Source organism: Lissotriton vulgaris, chromosome 3_1 (genome assembly GCF_964263255.1).
Source record: "Lissotriton vulgaris chromosome 3_1, aLisVul1.2, whole genome shotgun sequence".
NCBI lineage: Eukaryota > Metazoa > Chordata > Amphibia > Caudata > Salamandridae > Lissotriton > Lissotriton vulgaris.
In genome coordinates this window covers 1,815,272,509-1,815,300,020 of record NC_141689.1, presented here as the reverse complement: position 1 = coordinate 1,815,300,020, position 27,512 = coordinate 1,815,272,509, and the positions used below count along the sequence as shown (strand labels likewise).

Sequence of the window (27,512 nt, the reverse complement as noted above, 5' to 3'; positions counted from 1 at the left end):
AGCATTAACCAACTGTAACTACTTGCGTGGATTCACCCATCTGTCAATACAGAGTAAAATCCTGTCAAAAATCATTATACCGCACATTTCTGATGCAGAGGACAAACAGTCAAGGAAATGGCTGGATTCTGCAAGGGCACAGGATGTGTTTATTGGATCTTTACAAAACATCATAGAGCAGTGCACAGAGTGAAAGAGACAACACATAAACTTAATTGATTTTGAGAAAGCCTCTGACAGTATCCACCGCTACAGCTTCTGGAGTATACTAAGAGACTGGTATAATGCAGCAGATAGCTCTCATCAAGAGCGCCTATGAAAATTTTACCTGCAAGGTGGGAGATAGAGATTAAAGCTCCGAAGTCAAGACCGGTGTGAGAAGACCGGTGTGAGAAAGGCATGCATGACATCAGCTCTGTAAACTTCTCATCGAGTTGGCGACACAACCCACAGGACCTAATATTGCTCTATCACACACACACACCAGCAATGTAGGAAAAGACTTTTCACCTCATCATCTGTGCACAGCAAGTGAGCCTGAAGGTCAACACAAAGAAATCAGAACTCATGCCACGCTACATCCCAAACCCTTATCCAATCAAGGTAGATGGAGAGGACCTAGCCAAGACTGAAGAGTTCACCAGTGTAGGTTCTACTATCAAACATGGTGGATGGGAAAGCAGATTAAACAAGGCCAGGAATGGCTTCAGGATGCTAAACAATGTGTGGAGGTCATCCCAGTACAGTACCAACACTGAGGCTTTAGCAGAGCAGCATTCTGTCCACACTTTTGTATGGATCAGAATGCTGGCGGATGACAAAAAGCGACATCACCAAATTGTCAGCCTTCCACACCAGTAATCTGAGAAGAATCTTGCACAGTTTCTGGCCATAAACAATCATCAACTAGGAACTGCTCACAAGATTCAAGCAAGAGAGCATGGACACTGAGAAAAAAGATGGCGATGTATAGGACACGCTATCAGAAAAAAATAAGGCCTCTCCACTAGACCCCAGAAGGCATATGGAAAAGAAGCAGGCCAAAGAACACCTACCTGCAGGCGAACTATGGAAACAAAAATGAAGACCCAGAACCACAGCTGGGGCAGTGTACAGAAACTTGCCCAAGACAGACAGAAATGGAGGTCCTTTGTTGCTTCCCTACTTGCCCATCAGTGTAACAAGCAATCAGTAAGAAAGTAAGTACGACCTCCCTGAGATATATAAGCCGTTGCAGAAAAGAATGAACTTGTCTTTGTGTATTAAGTATCTCCCACTACACAATGGCCTAGAGGTGTGCTACTGTTACATCGCAGGAGTTACATCTGGATGTATTACATCATGATCATTACATTGGGAGTCTCTACATCATAGGTAAGTTTCCAATATTTTACATCGCAGGCCTTTACTTTGCAGATACGTTAATGTTTATTGTTTAAATTGACATGAGTTTACTATTTTATATATGAACATATATATGAATATATATATATATATATATATATATATATATATATATATATATATATATATATATATATATATATATATATATATATATATATATATATATATATATATATAATTTACCTCGAATCTTCACGTCCTCGTGTTTGTCGACGGAAGTCACGGCACCACAACAGTAGGTTAGTTTAAATTTTATTTATTTTAAGTACACCATGTGCAAATAGTGCAAAATGGACGGCCTACACGTTTCGACTGCAATCAGTCTTCAACTGGACCATAGAGTTCTGGCTGTCTAGCACGTTTTTTTAAAGTGCTCAGTGCTCAAACCATTATTTGTTTCCATGATTAAAACAACTAGACTACCAACTTCATTCATAGTTTAGGCCACAATTGATCGTCATTCTCTACATAACTTTAACTTTGTTTGCATTTTTACTATACATTGTAAAGTACTTTTTTCCTTATGCATATGACTACATCGATAAAGTGCAAAGTGCCAATTCAATTCACAAAGAGATCTAAGGACATCAAGGGGAGGAGGAATAAAATGTGTATAAAAACTGTACATTTTTTAAAAGGGGGAGAGAAAGCGGAAATATTGTGCAAAAAAGTTTTGTGCAAAAATCGTTTTTGCAAAAAATGGCCGAGTCCTCGAACAGGATTTGATCAGTCATTAGAGTTCATTATTAATTTTAATTTCAATTTTTTGTGATCATATGTTCTTTTCATGCTCCCTTCAATGGATATTTCTGTAAAGTACTTGATCCATATCATATCCATTTGAAAGTTTCCTGTCAGAGCCATGATTGTATGCCATATTTACAATCATTTTCCATTGTGTACAATTTTAATTCTACATCCTCCATATTCCCTTATTATATATATATATATATATATATATATATATATATATATATATATATATATATATATATATATATATATATATATATATATATATATATATATATATATATATATATATATATACACACACACCCATATGTTTCACAAAGTCTGCCCAAATTCGCTGTACGCCTGCCTTTATGTGTTGGTGCCAGCCGTGGCTGCATTTAACCACAAAATAACCATAAATCGCTCCACACTTTGACGATTGAGGTGGCACACCAATTCCAGACGGATCGTTTATTGGCCAGAAAACAACAACGAGTTTCAGCCGGAAACAGCCTTTGTCCCGTTAGTAAGTACTTCCTGAATCACCATTTTATGCCGGTTATGTCACAATAGACTTATAAAAGTTATTGTGGCGTGCATTATATAATTCCTTCAATCACGATTATATATCAAATTCATCTTGAAAAGTATTGCATGTAAATAGAACTGGTATTAAATACCAGGTCCAATCGGAAAGGAAAACCATAATTATAATCATGCAAAAACATAGCTGCAGCTAAAATAAAATAGAGAAGGGTTCCCGCTGGGGGAGCCAGTGTATCTCATGATTGAAACGGATTAACATCCAGGTAGGCTCAGTCCCAGAGCAGTTTTTTTTTTAATTTCATGCAATATAGTAAAACCTTAACATCTAGTTTTAATGAACTAACGTAAAACTTCATGTTTCATCAGAGCTTCATGTGAAATCACTTTATTTGAGCGCATTGACCACTGTTGAGAAATTTGGGAATACAAATTTGTGCCTTTTACTGTGTGAGGTAGGAATTTATACATTCAAGGTTCACCAGTGAGGTATACAGCCGTCAATATCATGTGTACTGATTATTCCCCAATATGTGTTCATCTATTCACAGAGTTTCCATGCTTTCCTATGAATAGAACATCAAAATGTTGGAAGGAACACTAAATTACAGGTACAACTAGCTGTCTAGTCTGGAGAATTCTCGAAATTTAAGGTTCAGAGTCACTGACACCTATTCCCCTTTGTTTGTATTTTACGTTTCACAGTGAAGGCCACTTCCAGTCCACGTCCTGATGAGAACCCTCAAGTAGCTTTGGGTTTAAAATGCTTTGACCCTGTGCTGAAGCAAGAATAATAACGGCCATTACAGGGAATGACTTATAGGATGTATTCCCCCTGATAATTCGACCCTCTGTACTAATACTCTTCAGCATAGTAAACAAGCAGGCCCTGTTTGAACTATTCGTTGTCCGCTTGTTTATGTATATATCACATACGGACTGGTGCCCTCTAAACTAAGCAGTTGGAGGCATTCCACTTTTTATATCGTGGCTTTGTTTGATTTAGATGTTTTGTCATTTATTTGTATGTCTTTTTTTTAAATGTTTGTGAATTATGAATGTCATTGTATTGAAGGTGTAAAAAGTGTTACAGCCTCTCAATGCGCATGCGCATTGAGCAGAGCGAGACTATAGGGACTTAATTAGACTTTACCCAACTGGCGATTTGGTGCTGTGCCCGTGCGCTTTTAGGTCAATGCGCGTGCATATCATCAAATCGCCATCTGTTCCCCAGCAGCTCTTGCCGCTCCGCCCCACAAGCTTCCCCCAGCGTGCGCTCTGCCTCAGCCGCATTTTTTTTACAACTCCTCACACCTCCCACACCTTTGAAGTGAAGCTTAGCTTCACTTCAAAGGCCCCTGCTGCTTCACGTCTCTCCCTCATCGCCGCTCTCCCCGCTCCGCCCCCTAAGCTGCAGAAACCTAGATGCTTGTTGTACATACTCTTCCTTCAAATCGTTTATTTTGTGTGGCCGTAGTTTTTGTGGTAGTTTTCTGAATGTTTCCTAATTAAAAGCATTGTTTGATGTAGAAGACACATGACATATGCTAGAGGTCTCAATCGTGATGTAATTGGGTGGCACGTTACTTTTTTTGCAGCAGCACACCGTATTTCTGCTAGAAAACAGCGTGTCTTCTCGGCGATTTTAGGATAGACCCAAACCCAGCTTGATATGAAAGCGCCACCCAGACTCCCGTCCATCTTCCATTTTTCTATGCTCTGTACGATGAATGATAGAATTTAAAGCTTCCTGCATTACGTTAGTCGCGCATTCAGACGCAACCGTGGTGCGACCTGTTAACCAGTAGTGTTTGATGCATGGCCTAGTCTATTTAGAAGCGTTCCCAAGGAAACAGTGGCGCAGGGCGTGTGATCTTGGGCGAGTCACCCAGTTTTGTAATGAGAAAACGGCATTCAAATCAGACCCGATTCACATGATAATTGTGTCTGGTCTGGATCGCCCTCTAATTTTGCTATTTTCAAAACCAACACATAAATAATAAAAGTGTCATTTACAATACCAATCGCTCAAACTTTCCTAATGCGAGACTTATTGCATGAGCAGTGGCTCATTTTCTTAAACAACGGGAAGTTGGTATGTACCAACATAACAAAATGCTCTTGGAGATGATTCAGAGATGTTTATTGAATAACGTATTTATGTTTGATAGCAAAGTGTACAGACAGAAACAAGGCGTGGCAATGGGGACATGCTTCTCCCCCAGCTATGCATGTTTACATGTTGGCTGGTGGGAGGAGCATGTCCTCAAGATTAAGCACAAAGCACTTTATGATTTGCATGTATTGCACATGTGGCGGTATATAGATGATGTGTTCATCGTGTAGAAGGGGAGTAAAGAGGAAGCGGGTACATTTGTGGAGCTCATAAATGTGAATGAGCTCAACCTCACCTTTACTTCCCAAATTGGAATTAGCGCCACTAACTTCTTGGATATTCAGGTTACTGTGCATGAAGGAGTGCTAGAAACAAGCCTGTACCACAAACCCACGGCAGGTAATACTTTATTACACGCCAACAGTTTTCACCCGCATCATACAATAGCCAGTCTCCCTTATGGTGAATTTTTGAGAATAAGGAGGGCCTGCAGTTCAGAAAGGGCACTAAGGGAATTGCAGGAAATTGCAAGACTTAGACTCTTGGCCCGGAGATATAAGGCACATAAGTTAGATCAAGCAATGAAAAAAGCGAATGAAAAAGAAAGATCGACATTGCTAAGTGTGGTTCCCAAACTAACAGATCAGACAGAGACACAGTTTAGATCTGAAATTTCAGATGGGCAGGATGAGACCTCCGATTGCCAATGTAGATTTATTTCTACTTTTAGTAAGCAGTCTTACACAATAAGGAAGATTATAAATTCACAATGGCCTATTGTGTTGACAGATGGAGTTCTTAAGGAAGTTTTACCATCTAAACCTGATTTTACTTATCGGAGAGCTCTTTAACAAAGACAATTGGCTTTCTCCCAAAAAGTTTTTTTTAAGTGTAGTACCTGCAGTGCGTGTAGATTTGGGGCCAATGCTAACTCTTACAAAAACGCGTTTTCAGATGAGGTGTTCATGATAGGTGGTCATTACACATGCAAAACAGATCATGCAGTGTATGTCCTTTCATGTGTATGTGGCCTCTAATATGTTGGTAGTACAAAACTCCAGGTACACGCCTGCATATTACAGCACTTGAGAGCAACGGTTAACTCTGACCCAGCCTATCCTGTTGCTCGACACGTCAAATTAGAGCACAATAACAACTTGAATGTTCTAACTTATTTTGATCAAGGCAAGTCGCCGAAACGCGTTGTGTGAATAAACCGAAGAAATAGCACTTTTGGATTGTTGTGTGGTTCCTGAGAGCGTACAGATATCGTAATTGTTTTGGAATTAATGCTTACCGGCGTGCTTCACCGGAGAGTACGCCACTTTCCTACGGGTCACAGCGTTGCAGCAGAAACGGTTTTGTTTGGGATATATATATATATATATATATCTGGAAACTCTCAAACCACTTCCTGAGTTCTCCCAGCGGCAATCAGGCGAGGAAAGAGACACAGACCTCTGGAGTTTTTCGAGTGGGCAGTATTTTATTTCAGTGACCCAAACACAACGCGTTTCAAGCCCGTAAGCCCTTGATCACGTGTCACAAAATTGCATACACCAAAATATCTATTTAAAGTGCAAAAAGCGCCCCTCCTACTGTTTGCATCACAGACCACATGTGTATTAACATAGAAAAAATACTATGTATATATAGCTTTCTTCTTTTGTGTCAATGTTACTGCTAATATAACGGAACGAAATATCACTATTGACATATTAACCACATTTAGACAAATAATCTATGTCTGGGTTTTCAATTAGTAAAATATGTCACAGAACTTTATAAAAAATAAATATAATTGTAGTTCTTATTGAATAAAATATCTTCTACAAAAAGGCAAAAACCACCTTTTCTGTTGCCGTATTTACAAGCAGTAATTCAGGGAAAAATAAATAACCGGTTAAATCCGTTTTATCAAGATACCCTGTAAAAAAGCCAAACTGTTATACGTTGTAATCAAACTCTAAAACAGTTTGTTAAGTTTGTACACACGAATAGTCTATAACTTTGGAGAGGGTTCCAAAAAGTGCTTATAAGTGCATCCCTTACAAAATAGTAAAGTGCTAGTGCAAGAAAAAATGGTGCAAATTTCTCAAAATAATCAAATATTGATTGCAGGGTCTAATATACCATTGACCACAAGAATACATGTTAATGAATTCATGGAAAATGTCGGTATTCATAAAAAATCCCTAGAACCATTTGATTAATAAAAACAATTAATTAGATTTCATTGTTTATATAAAAAAGAGAAATTCTAAATGAGGGAAAAATATATATACAAACTATATACATATGTTCTATTTACAAGGACCAATTCATATATTTGCAAGACTGAGATACATGAACCAACGTGATAAGACCATGCTGTAACTAGCTTGTTATTACAGAAAACTCCGCATGTCTTCCGTCGTGTTCAACCCATTGGGCCATTTGCAATCTAAGTCCAAGATATACTTGGTCTCTAATTGCCGGAGTTGGCGTTCTCTGTTGCCCCCTCTTCTTTTTTTGTTTACAGCGTCAATTACATAATAAGAAAGGCAGTTGATGTTGTTGGCATGCACTTTCTTAAAATGTCTGGCAACAGGGTATGTTGCGTCGCTGTGTAAGATGGCCCTAATATGCTGCAAAATCCTGACGTGCACCTGTAGTTTCGTGCTACCCACGTAGCGTAGCCCACAGGTGCACGTCAGGACATATACAGCATATTCAGTCTTGCAGGTGTAATTGCCTGTAATTGGGTTGGAAGTAGTCTTGAAGGGCGTATGATATATATATATTCACAGAAAAAACCATAGGTTATAGACCATATATAGTTAGGAATTTGCATTTACAAAACCTTGAAAATTCACTGAAAAAACCATAGGTTATAGACCATATATAGTTAGGGATTAGCATTTAAAAAACCTTATTTTATTTGCACAAAACCATTGAAATTCCATATATAGTTAGTTGCACTAACTATATATCGCGGACCCGCAATCCACTGCTAATGATGTCACATATTACATCATTCATGACATGGTCAGTGACATCACTGATGACATCACTGGCGTATGGCCGACTGAAAGTGCGTTTCATCTGCTGCCGCCAATGCCGCCTGTGATGCGGTGTGCTTTCTCCTGCGTGTGTGGCTTCTCTCAAGGTAACTTGTGGACTTTTGTTTAAAGCGGCTAGCCTGGTCGCGAGAAGCCCCGACGCTGCAAGCGGATCCAGAGTGCTGGTAGATACCGGCGCGCATCAGGACGCAGGAGGCCTCGCTCACGGAGATAATGACATTGCTGAGCGGCGCTTGTTGCGCCTTCACCTAATCAGGAAATTGTATTGTTTGGCAACAGAGTCAGGGGGCCACTTGGTTAAAGAACAGACAAGTCTTTGGATGGCAGTAATCTTGGACTACTGTAACCAGCATGCCATCGGGCACGCCCACTGGGGCGGGACTTCGTATTTTCAATAAAATATGTTCTTACAACCCACTCTGCTTCCATATTGTGCCAGTGAACAAGGGCGTCTCAGCCCGAAACGCGTATGGCCGACTGAAAGTGCGTTTCATCTGCTGCCGCCAATGCCGCCTGTGATGCGGTGTGCTTTCTCCTGCGTGTGTGGCTTCTCTCAAGGTAACTTGTGGACTTTTGTTTAAAGCGGCTAGCCTGGTCGCGAGAAGCCCCGACGCTGCAAGCGGATCCAGAGTGCTGGTAGATACCGGCGCGCATCAGGACGCAGGAGGCCTCGCTCACGGAGATAATGACATTGCTGAGCGGCGCTTGTTGCGCCTTCACCTAATCAGGAAATTGTATTGTTTGGTAACAGAGTCAGGGGGCCACTTGGTTAAAGAACAGACAAGTCTTTGGATGGCAGTAATCTTGGACTACTGTAACCAGCATGCCATCGGGCACGCCCACTGGGGCGGGACTTCGTATTTTCAATAAAATATGTTCTTACAACCCACTCTGCTTCCATATTGTGCCAGTGAACAAGGGCGTCTCAGCCCGAAACGCGTATGGCCGACTGAAAGTGCGTTTCATCTGCTGCCGCCAATGCCGCCTGTGATGCGGTGTGCTTTCTCCTGCGTGTGTGGCTTCTCTCAAGGTAACTTGTGGACTTTTGTTTAAAGCGGCTAGCCTGGTCGCGAGAAGCCCCGACGCTGCAAGCGGATCCAGAGTGCTGGTAGATACCGGCGCGCATCAGGACGCAGGAGGCCTCGCTCACGGAGATAATGACATTGCTGAGCGGCGCTTGTTGCGCCTTCACCTAATCAGGAAATTGTATTGTTTGGCAACAGAGTCAGGGGGCCACTTGGTTAAAGAACAGACAAGTCTTTGGATGGCAGTAATCTTGGACTACTGTAACCAGCATGCCATCAGGCACGCCCACTGGGGCGGGACTTCGTATTTTCAATAAAATATGTTCTTACAACCCACTCTGCTTCCATATTGTGCCAGTGAACAAGGGCGTCTCAGCCCGAAACGCGTATGGCCGACTGAAAGTGCGTTTCATCTGCTGCCGCCAATGCCGCCTGTGATGCGGTGTGCTTTCTCCTGCGTGTGTGGCTTCTCTCAAGGTAACTTGTGGACTTATATATATATATATATATATATATATATATATATATATATATATATATATATATATATATATATACACACAGATGTCCTGTCGCAGCGGGAGCTCGATCCAGTTGGTGCCAGCGATGAGACCAGGAAAGTGTCTCAATTTATTCCATACCAAAGAAGAAATCGCTGCACACTTCTTGATATTTCATGCAGTTGCTTTATTTTTCAAACGTGAGACAACTCCCTACATATCGGACATCAGAAATTCCGCAAATTCGAGTGGCCTATGAACTGGCCAATGAAATCGGGGAAACACAAACACCAGACACCCAGGTATTGGATGAAATGGGCATCATATCAGATGAGCGCCAACATACAGAATTCAAACCAAAATCGAAATTCTGTCCGATCCTCCACCCTGGCAATAAAATTGACATTTTTTATGAACTTGTGATGAATGAAATTGAAGAAATGCCCAAGAATTACTACAAGAAAAGAAAAGAGAATCTAACCAAAGGTGAACGCAAGGCGATACAGAGCCTCAGAAACAACATTCAAATTGAAAATCTAACCCGCAGACAAGGGCAGAAACATTGTTGTAATGGATAAAGAACTCTACATGGAAGAAGCTATGAGACAATTGAACAATACAAGTAACTACACAGTACTAACAAGAAATCCAACAGAGAAAATGAAACATGAACTTGAAATGAAATTGAATGCTTGGTGCCGACAAGGTTTGATAACTGATGTAGAAAGAACATTTTTAATGGTCGAGAATCCGATCACTCCGACCATTTACTTTCTACCAAAAGTGCATAAGACTCTTAACAAACCTCCTGGACGCCCGATAATTTCAAGTTGTGGCAGCCTTTATGAAAATGTTTCAAGTTGCGTGGACCATTTCATAGCTCCAATTGTACCCACCTTAAGTTCTTATATAAAAGATACGGGCGATTTCTTACGAATCCTGATGGAGACGGAATGGCAAACAGATTACTTGTTAGTGACTATCGATGTGATATCGCTATATACATCAATAAATCATGACATTGGATTGAAAGCGATTAACTACTTCCTTGACCAACAACCCATTACCCGTAGAGAACATTCAAAAATGATCATGGAAATGATCTCAATGTGCCTGCACAATAACGTATTCCTTTTCAATAAAATTATTTATGAACAATGCTGTGGTACAGCGATGGGAGTTTCCTTCTCTCCAAGCTACGCTAACCTCACCATGGGATGGTGGGAGAGAAGCGTGGCTTGGAGAGAAGAAAACGATCATCACATGGCCAAAGTGGCTCTTTGGCTGCGTTTCATCGACGATCTTTTCCTCCTGTGGAGAGGCACTGAAGCAGAATTCCAAACATTTTTCAATATCCTTAATGACAATCAAGTGGGGTTGAAATTTACATACACCATCAGTGCCAAGGAGATAGTATTCCTGGACACAAAGGTATATATAGCCGATGAAAAAATTCAAACCACTGTCCACAGGAAAGAAACTGCAACTAACCGCCTTCTCCATGGCTTGAGTTTTCACCCCCAGAAGTTAAAAAAGAGCATTCCGGGGAGGAGCCTAGCTCGCAACCGCGATGGCCGCCTGACTCCTCGGCTCCGCTGACCCTGTTGTTATCCTCCCGGTTTCCGCGCTATCCTGCCTCCTATTAGATCACTGCGCTACGACAGCGGAACCGGGAGGCAAACCCGGTCACGCCGATGTGTTCCTTTCCTGGAACCCGGCAGCAGAAGTCCCGGGACGCCTTCACCCCTCCGGACGCCGACCAGCACAGCCCGAGTCTTTGTCTTGAGGAGACGGCCGGCCCCGTATATAGAGACGGCGGCCATTACGGGTCGGAAGGAGCCGGCTGCAGCGCTCCGTCGGCAGCGCCTGCATTTCTGCACCTGGCTCTGCTACTTCTGATCCCGGGCACCGCCGCTACCGGAGCTACAAGGTATCTGCTCCTCGGTCCAGGGACGGCCCCTCCGCAACATTGTTTCCTCTGATGCCGCTGTGAGCGCCATCTTTCTGCCTGCTCTCGGCTCGTGTAGTTGCAAGCACAGGGCTGTCGGTGGGACGCGGGCGTCGGCCCGAGCCATTCCACAACTGTGCCGGGATGGAAGATGCTGCCCCTGTGCCCTCAAATTGCTCCCATCGTGCCTCGACCCGGCAGGATGCAAGAAGACTCGCCGAGAGTGTGGATGAACGACCAGTGGGTCTTCCTCTCTTTTGCCATACTCGTGTTTTGGAGGGGGTTGCGTCCCTGCCCTTTGAGGCGCCCTTGCACCTTGGTGACATTCTGTGCGCCCTAGACGACCTCAGGTCCGCCATGCGTACTGTTGCCTGTGAATTGGGGGCTCGGATGGGTGCTCCTCTGTTTGATGCCCCCCAGTCTGTCTGCATGCGGGACGCTACGCCACACCCTACAGCTGCAATCCTTGGCTCCCTCACCACCGTCGCCATTGAACCGCTGCGGTCGCGAGACCCAGTCATTGCTGGGGTACTGGTGGGGGCACCCCCGATGGAACGCAAACTCTCTGGAGAGATGGACTGGCTTGGGAGGCGCCGCGAGACGCAACGCCTGAGGGCTTCCCCGGGGACTAATGGCGGACCTCCGTTTCCCACCCCGAAGCGATCATTGCCGTGTGGACTAGCTGCCTCTGGTGAACTGCTGCCGTGCTATGGATCTACTGCCACGATTGCGGACCACACTACTACGTTCGGGGTGGACTTTAGTGTTCGTTCCCTTGCTCAGCTGTGGTCCCTTTGTTTGTTCCCACCTTCCAAGAGGTCTATCGTACAGCTGGATTGTACCGCTACACCGCACCGTAGGGGACAGGGTTGAGGATGCACCCTCCTGACTCAGGACTATCTCTCTTCCACTGCTGGGTTGCTGATGGACTGCCGGGGATTTGAATATTGGTATTGTACTGGTCTTGGGGTCGGGGTAAGGGCGGTCAGGGAACTGTATGTTAATTGAGTTGGATATATTTCATTGGCCCTCCTCCGGTCTTATGTGGATTGTATTCCTTTTTCCTTTTCCTTTTCCCTTTTCTTTCTTCTTCTCAATTTCTCTTCTCTTACTACATTTCGGGTTTTTGGGGAGACTAAACACTCTGCTAGGGGGGGGGGGGGGTAGGCCGTAGCCTCTGCATGTGTGTAGGGTGGGGGGGTACATTTCAGTTCGTGTTTTTTTCTATGGTGCCTTTTGTTATTATATACTTCTTCTTTTCTAGGCCCGTGTTAGGCAGACTGGGGGATGGGTGGTGGTGCGGTGTTAGTTGGGATGTTGCGTCCACTCTAGGGGTGTGCATAATTTGTGGTCATCCTCTGGCTGGAACTTGCATGTTGCGAGCTGCACTGATTGGTATGGGTGTCTATTGTCGAGTCCCACCTACATGGACCTAGTTTCTTTTTCTTGCTTGTATAAGTACGGAGTAATACGACCTGATCTTAATTGTTGCGATGAAAACTTTTAAAATTAACCTTCACCGATTCTGAGACATGGTAATATGGTAATTACAGTGTAACCCCTTTAATGCTTGCCTATAACGAGTGAAATTACTGTGTCGCCGTAAAGTTGCATTGATGCTTAACTGTTTGTGGCCGGCCGGAAGGTTGTAGGCCCGTATTTGTTCTGATTTGATGCACAATAAAGGTTTTCAAATTTTTTTTTTTTAAAAAAAAAGAGCATTCCGTATGGCGAGCTCCTACGGATGAAAAGAAACTGCTCGGAGGATACTGAGATTGAGAAGAAATTCAAAGAAACGAAAGAACGCTACAAACAGAGAGGATATAAAACAACAGACCTTAACATATGTGAAACAAAAGCCAGAATGAAAACAAGAGCGGATACGCTTATAAATAAAATAGGTTCTACAAATCAATCCACAGAAGAATCTTCACAAAACACAAACAAAAAAGAAGAACAACCACGTATGATAATGACTTTTAGCAAAGAAAGCTACAAAATACAAAAAGCCATGATGAAATTGTGGCATGTACTGCGCAAAGATCCGGACATAGGGATGTCCATAGGAGACCATCCTTTGATCTCGTATAAAAGAGCGCCAAATCTCGCAGACCAACTAACCCAAAGTCACTTCGAAATGAAGAAACCAGAATCCTGGTTGGAAATGAGAAAACGTGGATTTAGCAAATGCGCAATCTGCAAGGCGTGCAAGATTGGACGAAATATTAAGAACTTAAAGGACCCTGAAGGGAAAAACTTTGTAATCAGAACAAGTATAACCTGTGAGTCATCATTCGTCGTCTACATGCTTCAATGTTTTTGCGGAAAATCTTATATTGGAAGTACGACATGTTCCCTAAAAACTAGAATACTTCAACATATTCGTGCAATCCAGAATGGCGACCATTCTTATGCCATTGCCAAACACATGACTAATCATGAAACTAAAACTTGGCTGGATGTAAAATATTTTGGACTTGCTAGCATCCAACAGCACGAAAGAGGGGGAAATCGTATACAAAAATTGAGACGATTGGAATCGAAACTAATCATGAGGTTCAGAACGAAGCAGCCAGCTGGCCTCAATGGCGACGAAGAACTTTATGTTCATCTAAAAGAATTAAGAAATTGACAATCTTGCTAAACATTTGGACATCTGTTATATAAACTGTATCTCTAAAAGAACTAGAAATGTACTTGTAAATAGCTGTCTCTAGAAACTGATTTATATTGTTGAAAAATTGGGTACACATAGCCAATGACTACAATGAAACACAGGTTGCGGGTTAGAACAGTTACGCATTATAATCAATTCTCAGGTACATTGAGTCTTGATTACACACGCACGTGAGTTTCACGAGCGTCAAAAAGCGCAATTATCCCTGTAAATTGAGGGAACGCTTTTATATGCAGTAACTAAAATGTCTCCTCGCTGTCATGTAAAAACCCACAATGTGTAATGTAAATCATTAGGCTAAATTTGATAAAACTACAAGTCCCAGCATGCCCTAGTCAATAATAGGGTGTGTACACAGGCAGAAACATAGAAATAGTAGAGGGACAAATCACTAAAACTACAGTGAACAGGAACTACGGTTCGAAACGCGTAGGGAGTTGTCTCACGTTTGAAAAATAAAGTAACTGCATGAAATATCAAGAAGTGTGCAGCGATTTCTTCTTTGGTATGGAATATATATATATATATATATATATATATACATATATATATATATATATATATATATATATATATTTATACATATTGAAAAAAACAAAGCTTACAAGAATGATATAGTTAGATTCAGATTTTAGACAAACAAAACCATAGAAATTCAGCAGTTATAGTTATCAAAAAGTAATTATAACTCATGCCCTAAGGTAACTATAACTTGCACCCCGCCGTGCAGTTTTCTTATCAATAATTTTACTGCAATTGATGCAGTGATATTTTCAATGATGTCATAGATGTCATGAATTATATAATATTTGGGGTAATTAGCAGTGCATGCCGAGGACGTGAATTATAGTGAACTTAGGGTATGAGCTATAGTTAGTTGAGATAACTATAACTGCTGAATTTCTATGATTTTGTGTGTGTAAAATCAGAACCAAACTATAATGTCCTCATAACCTTTGTGTTTTTTACAGTAAAATTAAATGGTTTTTTAAAATTCTATTTCCTAACTATACCTTCCTGCAACCTTTGTTTTTTTCAGTACATTTTTACGGTTTTCCAATGCTATTTCCTAACTATAACTTCCCTGTAACCTTGACTGTATGGGTGTCTGAGTGGGTGTGTGAGTGGTGTCTTGGTCTTGGAGTGGGTGTGTTAGTGGCTGTATGGGTGTATGAGTGGGTGGTTGTGTAAGTGTGTTTGTGAGTATGTGATGGGTGTGTGTTGGGTGTGTAATTGGGTGTGTGGTTTTGTGAGTAGATGTATGAATTGCTGTCTAAGTATTTATGTGAGTGTGTGAGTGCCTGTGTGTGTCTGTGAGTGGATGTGTGAGTGGTTCTCTGGATCTGTAAGTGGGTGTGTGAGCGGCTGTATGGGTGTGAGAATGGGTGAGTAAGTGGTTTCTTTCTGGTTTTCTGGTTCTCTGACTGGGTATGTGAGTGACTGTATGGGCTTATGAGCGGGTGTGTGAGTGGTTTTGAGGGGCTCTGACTGGGTGTGTGAGTGGTTGTATGGGTGTCTCAGTGGGTGAGTGAACGGCTGTATGGGTTTTTTCATTGGTGGTTTTGAGGGTGTGTGAGTTGGTGTCTGAGTGGCTGTGTGGGTCTGTTGGTGGATGTGTGAGTGACTGTGTGGGTCTGTGAGTGGGTGAGAGAGGGGCTGTATGGGGTTTTTCATTGGGTCCTAGTTCTGCAGATCCATCGTGGATTCACACGGGGCATTCTCGCAAGTGGAAAAAAAGGTTTGGGCCCGTCAGGGGTTCCACACAGAAACCTATATTGCACCTATGGATCAGGGCACCTCTACTCTTACCCCTTCTTTTGCCTTTCACTTCAATTTTGAGGCCCTGGGTCCGTATCCTGATGTATAAAATGGTGGCCACATTTTCTGTCAGGTTGTAGCGAGCCAATCATGGCATTGCTATTGGTGCATGGATCCGCAGATCCTCTGCGGTGGATCTGTGATGGATCCGCGTCCCTAGATATCTATATTTCTTTTTTGTTTAATAACTCCAAAACTAGTGAAAGGATTTATACCAAATTACAAAAAGGGCTCTTTCTAGACCAAAGTTATTCGTAACCAAAAAAACTCTTTGTCTATGGTAACTAGGTCCTAACAATACCTACTGGCGACCATCAGTAGGCAAGGTGTATATATTGTTATGTTGTGACTTGTCAGCCTGCTTGGCCATTGTTGGCATGGTGCTAAGATCTTGAGAATCTCAGGATTGGAATCCAGCGGTCAACTGAGTAACTGGGGTGACAGTTGATAGCGAGCAGGTGCGGGAGCTTCATCTGTGTAGCTGGTTGGAAATAAACTTGATCGCAACCAGAATGCAGTCTCTGGATTTACTTCAATTTGGTGACAAGCACCTGTTCTCGATGACGGCCAGCTACTGAGAAGGTGTATCCATGGAGAAATATGAATTTCAACCTGTGGACTGCAGATATCTGAATTACAGATTGGGATCAACACCACAACAGCCCGTACATGCTGTGAGTACTGAATAATCTCCATAGGGACTTCGATTTCTTTAGAGATTAATTATTTCTCTACATTGTGATTTTCAAGTGTGGGTCTTGCCAGAGCAAGCAAGTGTTAAGCGTCAGAGAAAGCAAAGGTAAACAAGCTGCCTTGCAGTACCAGCCGGTGTTAAGCGAGAACGAGATCAGTGCACAAGCCGGTGATGTGAGTGGGAGAGAGTGAGGATGCATGAGCCACCCTGTGGTACAGAATTGCCAGTGCGAGTTGCATTGAGAGACAAAGAGACCAGCTTGTGCCGGCAACATGTAACAGTAGCATGGGTAGAGTGTGTCTGTCCGTGCGTGCTAGTCCACTGCATTGTAAACAAGAGGGCCAAAGCGGCATTCAACAAACTCATCATTCCAGGGACAACTTGAAGTGAGTGACGCAATACAATTAAGATCATAGGAGAAGGTGAGCTTACTGCTCTTCAGTGGTTCTTCTTCCATTTGGGCTCTGCCATTTGCTCCCTAAAATTGCAAGTAATCTGCGTATTCATTGTCCATCTACCTCGCACACAGAAAAAACACTGAAAAGGGACTATAGGGTTAGTAAATACTGAAACAGGATTGCTTTGACTTCTACATTGCTTTAGGACTGGCTGATGTTTTTGAAACCAAGCAAGTCAAGCAGAAAGTAGAAAAAACATAACAGAATAGAGCAGACAAGACAGCAATTGGATGTCTATTCGGCATACGCTGCAGCTGCTTCTCCAATGTTTCTTCCACAGGCAGATTCACCACCTATTGAAGAATGGATTAGTAATTCTGAAAATTATTTGGAAGCCATAGATGATTTCAATTTCTGACCATCAAGGCAAAGAGAACTTTTGCCTAATGCTTTAGGAAAAGAGGTTCAACATGTTATCACATTTACCCACAGCTACAGGAGCTGACAATTAGGAAATGGAGAATCGTTATCTTGAAGCTAATAAAAGATTAGAGATTTACTTTGGAAAACAAGTGAACATAGTCATGCAAAGGCATAAGTTGTACACTCAACCACAAAAAAATCCTGAGTCTATCGATCAATTTTTAATAAGTTTGAGGGAGTTAGCCTTGAAATGTGATTTTGATAATATGATTGATCATATGATCAGAGATCAGTTAATTGTGCAATGCAAGAATAAAAAGATATAGAAGAGATTTTGGCTGCAAGAAATCCAACTCTGCAAGAAGCTATTGGCATTGTTAAAATTGTAGAGGAGCCAGAGTCATGCATGAGGGAAATGCAACAGATTGAAACCTGACATTTGAAGGGAGACAACATAGTGAGTAAAAGAGAAGAACTTACGAAGTCAACAAAGGACATGAATAGTAAAGAGAAATATGGGGTGGAAAAGGGAAAGGAGAAGTCAAGCAATAAGTCAGGTTATATGGGATGTTAAAGGTGTGGAAGTATGCTGCACGCTGCTGACAAGGGGTCTTTTCCATGTGACATGGATATTCGCAGAGGTGAGAAGAAAGGGCACATGGCAAGAGTATACAAAGATATGTCTCTAGGTCGGATGGCCTGCATAGAGGAGGGAGAAGGCATACCGGAAAGGGTGCTTTTGTATCAAAAGCAAGGAGGTTGTGAGAATAAACAGACCTAGAGCTTAGTTTCTGGTAAATGATAGACCGCTTGAATTGATAGTGGATACAGGGTAAACATATACCATCATCCCAAAAAGTGCTTTTTATGCAATATGGCCTGGTGAAGCGTTACAACCAAGTGTCATGCAACCCAAAGGATATGGGGGTGAATATATACATATAGTAGAATTTGTGCAGTCTAATTTGGGGTTTAAAGGAAGAAGGGCAGAAGGGAAGATGTATGTGTCCTGCAATTTTGGGATGGGTACAGCAATATGCTTTACATTGTATATTGGATCCTAGATCCAGCAAGCAAGTGTTGGCTGTGCGGGAGGAGGATTTGTAAGTCATCTTGTTCAAGGACCTAGTTGGGACTTTGAATGGGGTCTTGCATGAGATCAGATTGAAGGAAGGTGCCACGCCAGTTAGACATGGTGTGAAAAAGAATCCCATGGGTGTTAGAAGTGAGGGAAAGAAAATGTTGGATGACAGGCAGATGGAGGGAATGATTGAACCAGTAGAGGCAGCTGAGTGACTTTCTCCAGTGGTGATAAAAAAGAAAGGGGATGGCCACCTAAGATTGTGTGTGGACTTAAGGTCCTTAAACCAGTGAATAGTAATGGATAGTTTCGCTCTTCCTAGCATATCGGAAATGGTGTTGCTTCTCAATAAGGCCAAACATTTCACAAGATTGGACTTGAAGTTTGCATACCACCAGATTAAGTTACATCTCAGTAAAAACCCAAACAGCTTTCATCACAATGGAAGGGGAATTCCAATTTACCAGACTTCGATTTGGGCTAGCTTCAGCCTCAAGCATTTTTCAGCGCATTTTGAATACATTATTTGGATGTATAGCAAACGTGCGTTTCTTCCAGGATGATATATTGGTTTTTATTGCTATGAGGGAGGAATACAATGGTGTCCAAGTTAAGGTACTGGAAGTGTTGAATGATGCAGGTCTGACTCTTCAGTGTCAGTTTTTGTTGGAAGAAAAAGAGTATCAAGGTTATAACATCTCAGGACAGAGTGTTAGCTCCAATGAGGACTTAGGTAAATCCATCAGAGTAGTTCCAACCCCACAAGGAAAGGATCAGTCCCATTCCTACATGGGGTTGATAGAATAATAGGCAACAGGTGTCAATGATTTTGCAGAAAAGATGGAAGCATTAAGAGAATTGTTAAGAAAAGGCAGGGAATTTGCATGGGGGAAAAGCAAGAGTAGGCGTTTTTGAATGTGAAATTGGAAATTGCCAAAGCAAAGATTTTGGCCCCGCTTGAGCCCAAAAGGAGCACATTAACAGTTGATGCGAGTGCTCACAGGATTTTGGTGGCGTTATCTCACTGCAAGGATGGTATGGAGAAGCAAGTTGCATTCGCTTCTAGATCCTTAAATCAGAAGGAATCAAATTATGCTGTAATGGAAAAGGAAGCTTTAGCAGCTGCATGGGGTGTTGAATATTTCTGCACATATTTCTGGTGGGTATATTTCATACTGAGGATGGATAATAAACTTTTGGTGAGGGTATTGCAATCCGGTGGTACTGACAAAGTCTCTACCATATTAGCCCAGATTTGCATCGTGTTTTCAAGAGTATCTGTACGAGGTGAAGTTTGTCACAGGATGGGATGGAAAAACAGGCAAGCTGATTGTTTGTCGAGGTTGCCGTTAAATGCAGACAATGTAGGCAAAACAGAATAAGATGGTGTGTGTGGTAGCAAGTGTAGAAGATGCGTTGGAAGGTGGGTTTGAGGCTGTCACACGAGAAGAATGGAAATCAATGCTTAGGAGCAATGGTATTTTCCAAGAGTTGGTGAAGAGTATTCGCAAAGGGTGGAAAAGGGAAGGTGGCATAAGAGTTCCTTTGTGCAGTTCTGTGAAGTTATACGGATAATTGAGCAGGGAGTGATTGGGGCACTGATTATGAGAGGTGAAAGGCATTTCTCTCCAGAAGGCGTGAGAAAGAAGCTGGTGCTGTTGGTGCATGAGGGCCATTTGGGGCAATCCTGTACCAAAAAACATTTAAAGGATACGTTTTGGTGTCCAGGTATGGACAAGGATGTGAACGAATGAGTGGAAGGTTGTGTTTTATGCAGGGAGAGTGAGAAATGGTTATAGAGGGGAAATGAAGGAATGGGTTCTATGAGTGATGTGGATAGGTCTTGAATGAAAGTGTGTGTGGATTTCATTGGTCCCATGGTTTATTTAAGAGAGGAGGAGCTGTTTGTCGTGGTAATGTTTGATGTGTTCTCAAGGGAGATGATGGTGGAATTTGTAAAAAATCATAACATTTGAGAGTGTTATCAAAGCCTTTGGGAGAACGTTCATGAGCGAGTGGTTTTAAGTCATCGTAGTGATGTATAATGGCAACCAAATTACGTTGAATACTGCAAAATTTCTTGAAAGAACATGAGATTAGGTGTATTCACACATCATTGTATAATCCCAAAGGAAATGGCATGGTTTAGTGGCTAAATTGCATGACAAGATTACCATACAGATTACTGTGAATGATCCAAAGGGGTTGAGAAGTGTTGTGGAGAAGATGATGTGGGTGTACAATACAAAGAGAATGGAGCTACAGGAAACACATCATTTGTGAGGATGAGAGGAAGAGAGATGAGAACGAAATTGATGCCTCTGTGAATGAGGGAATGTGGAGTGAGGGAGAAGAGTGATGTCAGAGCGAGTGGAGAAAGGATCGAAGAACAGGATTATGTGAAAATCAAATGGGGAGGGAAAGAGATGTTATCAACAAGTTTTAGGATCATTTAAGATGCCATCAGTGATGCCATATATTATGTCATAGAACATGTCATTAGTGATGAAATATGTGAAGTTAATATCAGTGTGTGCACTGCTAACTATAACTGGTGAATTTCTGTGTTTTTTTAGTTCACAACATTCATTTTGTCACTGACCTATTCACCTAACAATAACGTTACATTAACCTTTGTTTTTTCAGTGAATTTCATATTTTTTTTTAAACACAAAAACAGATATTTTGATCACACCAAATTTCTTGGTTTTTTAAACTTAAAGTAATATTTTATTTCAAATGTAATGCCAGGGGGTTGACCACAGGGCCTTATGTTTTTAAAGGAGTGGGGTCCAAATGGCCCCCTCCCTGAGCCTTTATGGGCCCTGGGGAACCCATCCCCCAGGTCCTTTGTTTTTTAAAGGGGAATTAACGCCCTCCTTGAGCCTTTGTAGGCCTTGGGGACCTCATCCTACTAATGCTGCTCCCTCCAAGCAGGAGCAATATTTTCATCTGCTTCATCAGTGTGTCAGTGCGGGGAGGGAAACAGATCAGAAGTCTGCTCCCAGCCGTCATTCAGGGAAACAGCTATGCCGCGGGAGGTGGGCACCCTGGGTCGTAGCACGTTAGCTGGCCATGGGCGATTCGGTCCCCGAGGCCATTAGTGGCTCAGGGAGTGGGGCAAAATGGCCCCCTCCTTCAAGTGATCAGTCATAGGGGTGGGCTTCCAGGGCCATTGATTGCTCTGGAGGTGGACATTCAGCCCCTCCCAATTTTAAGTAATTTCAGCCCTGGGGTATGCTTCCAAAGTCTTTAGAGGCTTGGGGAGAGGCACAAAGCCCCCTCTCCCTAGTGAATATAGCCCCGGGGGTGGACTCACCGGGGCATAAACTTAATTTTTTATTCAATCCTGTGGGAGTACGGCGGAATTGTGGCAATTTTTGTCGATTGTCTGGTGGGGTTTCTCTGGAGGTCAGAGTATCCCTACCCTGCTCCTTTATATTACATTAAATGTTTTACTTCAGGACAGGGACTAAGGGCCCGATGTAGGTAATCCCAGATTACCGATTCTTAAATACCGAATAATACTGATTCGGTATTTAAGAACAGGCAAATGGGATGTAGGTATTTTTACTGAAAAAATTACCGAATCGGTATGTTTCGGTAATTACCGAATCGGTATTTACCGATTTGGTAAAAGGGGGAAACATTGAAGGGTGGCAGGGTATCACTTTGACACCCTGTTGCACCCCTCAATTGTGTATGGGTGCACATGTTGCAGACATACATGCCCTAAGGGCATGTATGTCTGCAACATGGCACTGTTGGAAAAGAAAAAAAAATGCTTTTTCCAAGGTTTTCCTTATTTACCACCAACTTGTAGTTGGTGGTAAATAACGAATCCTAAAAGAGGAAAAGCACTCATTGGAGTGCTCCCTACAGAGCAAAATCGGTAATTTACCGATTCGGTATTTTAAGGAATCGGTAATTTACCGATTCCTTAAAATACCAATTTGGTAAATTTCCGAATCAGTAAAATGCCCACCTACATCTCATTTTCCAAATACCGGTCGGTAACGTCCGAAATGACAGAATTTCGGCCGTTACCGACCGCTTTTTGCCTACCTACATCTGGCCCTAAATCCCAGAGTCCTGCAATGGCTGCCAGCAACATGATACTGATGTTGCAGACAACCAATCAGAGTGCTCGTTCCGTGGGATCAAGATGGCCCAAGGGAAATAATGCTCCTTCGGCCAACCAGAATGCTCTGTTTTTAAATTGGTGCCCCAGCTAGCATCTCTTGAGCTTCTTGCGGACCCAACCGCCCAGATATACTTGAACCATAATTTCTTTAAAACTACTGAATAGATTTACACCAAATCAACAAAAGCACAATCTGGGGACCAGGTATTAGCTTTGTGACAAATCTAGTGTAATTCCATTTAGCAGTTTTTGAGGTAGCCCGTCTTAAAGAAGTCAATGGAAAGCATGGGGATTTTTCATTTGGAACCCCCTTTTTTCTCGGTCTCCACTTGACAGATCATCCCGAAACATTCCATGCATAACCTAGTAAAAAGTAGTACCTTTTTAGAAAATTTCATGAAGATTCCTCAAACAAAGTTATTAGCAACACTTACGCTTTTCCTGAGGAACAGCTGACCAAACTTAACTACCTAGTGGTGACTGCCACTGGATCATATATGTATATCATGTGGGGAGCCGGATGGGGCCACGGGGGCCTTGAGGCTCCCCTTGCAGCCCCTAACAAGTCTATGGTGGGTGCCCTGGGTGGGCACCTACCTTTCATATTGGAGGGTCCTAGGAGATGGGGTCTATGGGGTAAAATAAAACTCCAGGGCCTAATAATGCTCAGTGAGGGGGTCCAATAGGGGATGGGGTTCCCAAGGCCATAATAGGTTCAGGACGGGGGGGTCATTCGGCCCCCCTCCTCTTTAAAAAAGCAAAGGCCCTGGGGGATGGGTTTCTCAGGACCAGGCCCTGAGACCAATCCCTAACCGCACACAGCCAAAGGTTGCTTGCATTATGGGGTTGTCTGCCTTTCGGTGTTGTGGCAATCTCCCCACCCTGCATGGCCTTAGACTGTTCACAGAGTGGGGTTCGCTGTATGGGGGAGATTGGCCCTCGTCATGCACTGCTAATTACCCCACATATTACATTAGTCATTACATCTTCTATGACATCTTTGATAATATCTCTGCACATGGTAGGGGCGTGAGTTACAGCTACCTTAGGACACAAGTTATAGTCACTTTTACTTGAGAAAACTATAACTATAACTGGTGAATATAAGGGTTTTTTAGAGTTTAAAACGTTAAGTTGTTAAAGAACATTTCACCTAACTTTAATGCTACTTTAACCTTTGCTTTTCTCAGTAAATTTATATATATAGTGTGTGTGTGTATGTACGTGTGAGAGAGAGAGAGAGAGAGAGAATACATAATGGATAACTGTGTGATATGAGCCTATATTGCTAGAAGGCCAAGTGGTTTTTAAATGTCATCTGAACCATGAAATGGTGATATAGGACCATAATATTCACTATGTATTTTGTATATTACTTGATTAATTCATTGCTTTTAGTACTGTTTGGTAAGATCAGAAGCAGAAGCATTTGAACATCATCCTTTAGTATTTATTGTTTTTCTGCGACTGCAGATATGTCTGTCAATGTTTTGAGAAACGTGTGTTTTTGTTGGGGAAAACATGCTAATATTTCAAATGCGTTTTAATAATAAATGTGTATTCTTATAAGTCAATTTGTAAATGCAAAGTACATTGTAAGGAAATTAAGAACATGCATTGTAAAATATATTTTGAGTAGTACATTGAACCTATAGAGTAGGTTAAAAAAGACATTTATAAAGAAAGAAAATAGAGTGCTATGTGGGGTAGAGAGGGTTCTGTGTTTACAGTGTTTATTTTCAGACACTGCACAAGGGACGATTCATTGGTAGATGCGTGCACCAAGTATGAGACTTCAAGGGTGAGCTTGTCAGTTTTTACTAGTACTGGAAGAAAGTTCAATTGCAGCATTAACCATTCATTTAACGTCTTAATTTGTTCAGGGAATGTAAGCATCCTGCAAATTAATTCATCATTGTGATTTATGGGAAATCCTTCACAGTTAAGACCTGTTTTATGTTAATGTTTATGTTGATATAACTTGCACCCTGCCACACATTGCCTATGACCTCACATTTTACACCATACATGAAATGTTAAATTACATATTTGATATGCTGGTTTAGGGGATTTTTAGGGTTCAGGAATGGCTAGCGTATAGGGGTAATAAGGGTTTTAGGGGTCAGAGATGAGTAGTTTATTAGGGATGGGTACTGTATATGGGTAGTAGGGGTATTAGGGTACAGTGAGCTGTTTATTAAAATTAAATTATATAAATGCAAATAACTCACTGTATACTGAAAATTTGTATTTTTTTTAATGGATTTATGTAATGAATATTAAATTATGTTAAATATAATGTGTTTACATTATGATGTTATTAGAATAAATACTTTTTAGAGGGGATTCCAGTGCTACGTATTGCTACATTACATCAACAGGAACTAGATGAGCCACTCACAATTGAAGTAATTAAGATAGCGATAGACTAGATGACCTGAAGAAGAATTCTGAGACATATGGTCTTCCGGTAGAGTTTTTTTCCACCTACAGAGCTAAAGTAGCACCAAGGATCCTCCAATTGTATAGTGATGTTAGTGAGAGGGGAATCCTGACAGGGACAAAGAGAGAGGCTTTGGTAGTTGTGCTTCTCAAACAAGGCCAAGACCCCTTGGAGGTGTGGTCATACAGGCCTCTATCCTTGTTGAACATGGATTGCAAAATATTGGGTGAAGGTGATAGTCAATAGACTGATGCCATGCCTGTCCACACTGGTTCATCCAAAACCAAAATGGTTTTACAACAGGCCGTAACACGTTTCTAAATTTGCGCTGATTATTTTGCCTAATGGCAGAATCATCTTGGGAGGGCTTCCGTTCTGTGACACTGTCCTTAGACATCAAATAAGCTTTCGATACATAGGGGTGGCCATATCTCTTGGCTGTACCTGAAGAAATGGGACTGGGTGGGAACTTATGCAGTGGATCAAATTCATTTACTGTAAGCCCATAGTCAGAGTATGCACAACATATTGAATGCCTTCTACATAGGGAGTGAAGCTCGACAGGGCTGCCCATTGTCCTGAATATTATTTAACATTGCCATGTAACCATTGACAAACCTGTTCAGAAGCTGGCATCCAGACTGGGGACTGCTGAGTTTTGATCCATGGGACACAGTGTCCATGTATATGGATGAAACACAAGTGTAACTCCATGATATATGGCGAGATATTCATCCTGTGATGCAACTACTCAACGAGTTAGCCACATATCCAGGATTAAAGCTAACTTGTTCAAAAGCATGCCTATTCATACTACTTGGGTTATCGGTAGCAGAGAAGGAAGTACTAACCAACATAGAGATTGAGTGGCGACCTACAATGTTCCATTACTTAGGTGCTAATGTATAACACTCAGACTACGACAGCATACAGGGCAATCTGGGGGTTGCACTCACAAGATTACACTTATCTTTGCCCTTCTGGAAAGTGCTGCCCATCTCCTGAATGGGTAGGGTGGCCATTGCCAAAATTTTGATTTTACCCCAATTATTATAACATTTCTTGACATTGCCAGCGATCCTGTCCAAGAGCGTTTTTTCGTAATCTGTACAGAATACTCTCAGATCTAAAGTGGGGGACAGGCAGGAAACTTGAGGCTCTGCGACAACTGTACAGCCCCTCGAACATGGTGAGCCTAGGGGCATCACATTATGAATTCTATTGTGCAGCAGCTCAACTGAGGTGGATGTCAATGCCCCCTAGGCCACATTGGTCAAGATTTGTACAATAAGTAATTAGAGACCACACTAAAATATCTTAAGAGGGTCTCCCGCATTTCTCGACTCAAATATACCCAATTCAATTATTTACATCAAACCTACCTAACCTCAAAGTTCATAAACAAAATGTATTTGCGGTCAAACCGTAATTTCTCTAGGTATGCATGCTCAGAAGCTGACTTTTATCACATGGTCTGGGTTTTTCCGGTAATTGCACATTTCTGGGATGACACAACAGCATTGACAGTGGAAATAATAGGTAAATCATTGACAAACGATCCAACTTCCTGTCTGCTACATCCCAAAAAGAATAAATATGTGATTATGGTTCCAGACTTAATGAATAGCAATGACCTGGAAATCGCCTATGGCTCCCCCACTTAAATCTTTGTTATAGGATCTCAGCAAGTGGGCTACTGCTGAGCTGCAATTGTGGCTATCTCTGCGAGCAAGAGGACTCAAGGATCCCCCAGGGTGACACATGCAACACATACCTGGAAAAACTGACTGCCAAAATAGACACCCAAAAAGAGTCCCTCTGAGCTGTTTGGACTATCTTTTCACTCCTTGTCATAGTTTATAAACAGAAGGTTTTCTTAAAATAACCCTCACCCACCAAGATTTCCAATAGTGGCATGCTTCATCTTAGGGTTCTTCCAGCAAGAGGCTTGAATAAAATATTTGTTTCTACTTAGAGAGGTATTTTATAACCCTAGATTAGACCCTTCCACTCTTATACCAACCATCTCTTTATAGCATTTGACTGAAGGTCCTCCTACGTCTTCGTTGGCCGCAGCACGCCCAGCCCCGAACCCTATGATGAAGCAAGCCAACATGGGAAATCTTGGTGGGTGAAGGTTATTTTAAGAACACTTTCTGTTTTTAAACTATGAAGAAGAGTGGAAAGATAGTCCAAACAGTGCAGAGGCCTCTATCTCCCCCTTTTTTTGATTTATGCTGAAACAGTCAACCATAGAGAAAAGTCTTGGATACAACTCTTAGTCCCCTCCTTGTATGAGGGTGCACACACATGCTGAGTGTAGGCAGCAATGCCTATAGGGACTGTAGAGAGAGTTCTGCCTGACAAGGTAGAGGGTTAATAGTGGCAGGCACCAACACTAACCTAAAACAAGTTAGAAGTGTGCAAAGTAACCGCTAAGACTCTATCACAAGGTTAACCCAGTTCTCAGTTGGGAGATTGATTGATTGGTTACAATA

The 27,512-nt window shown here is 42.0% G+C and overlaps 1 protein-coding gene across 1 annotated transcript in view; it reads right to left on the bottom strand.

Moving 5' to 3' along the window:
• LOC147728485 (uncharacterized) overlaps window positions 1-27,512 on the bottom strand; it is a 310,726-nt gene that overhangs the window by 192,173 nt on the left and 91,041 nt on the right. The window lies entirely within an intron of this gene.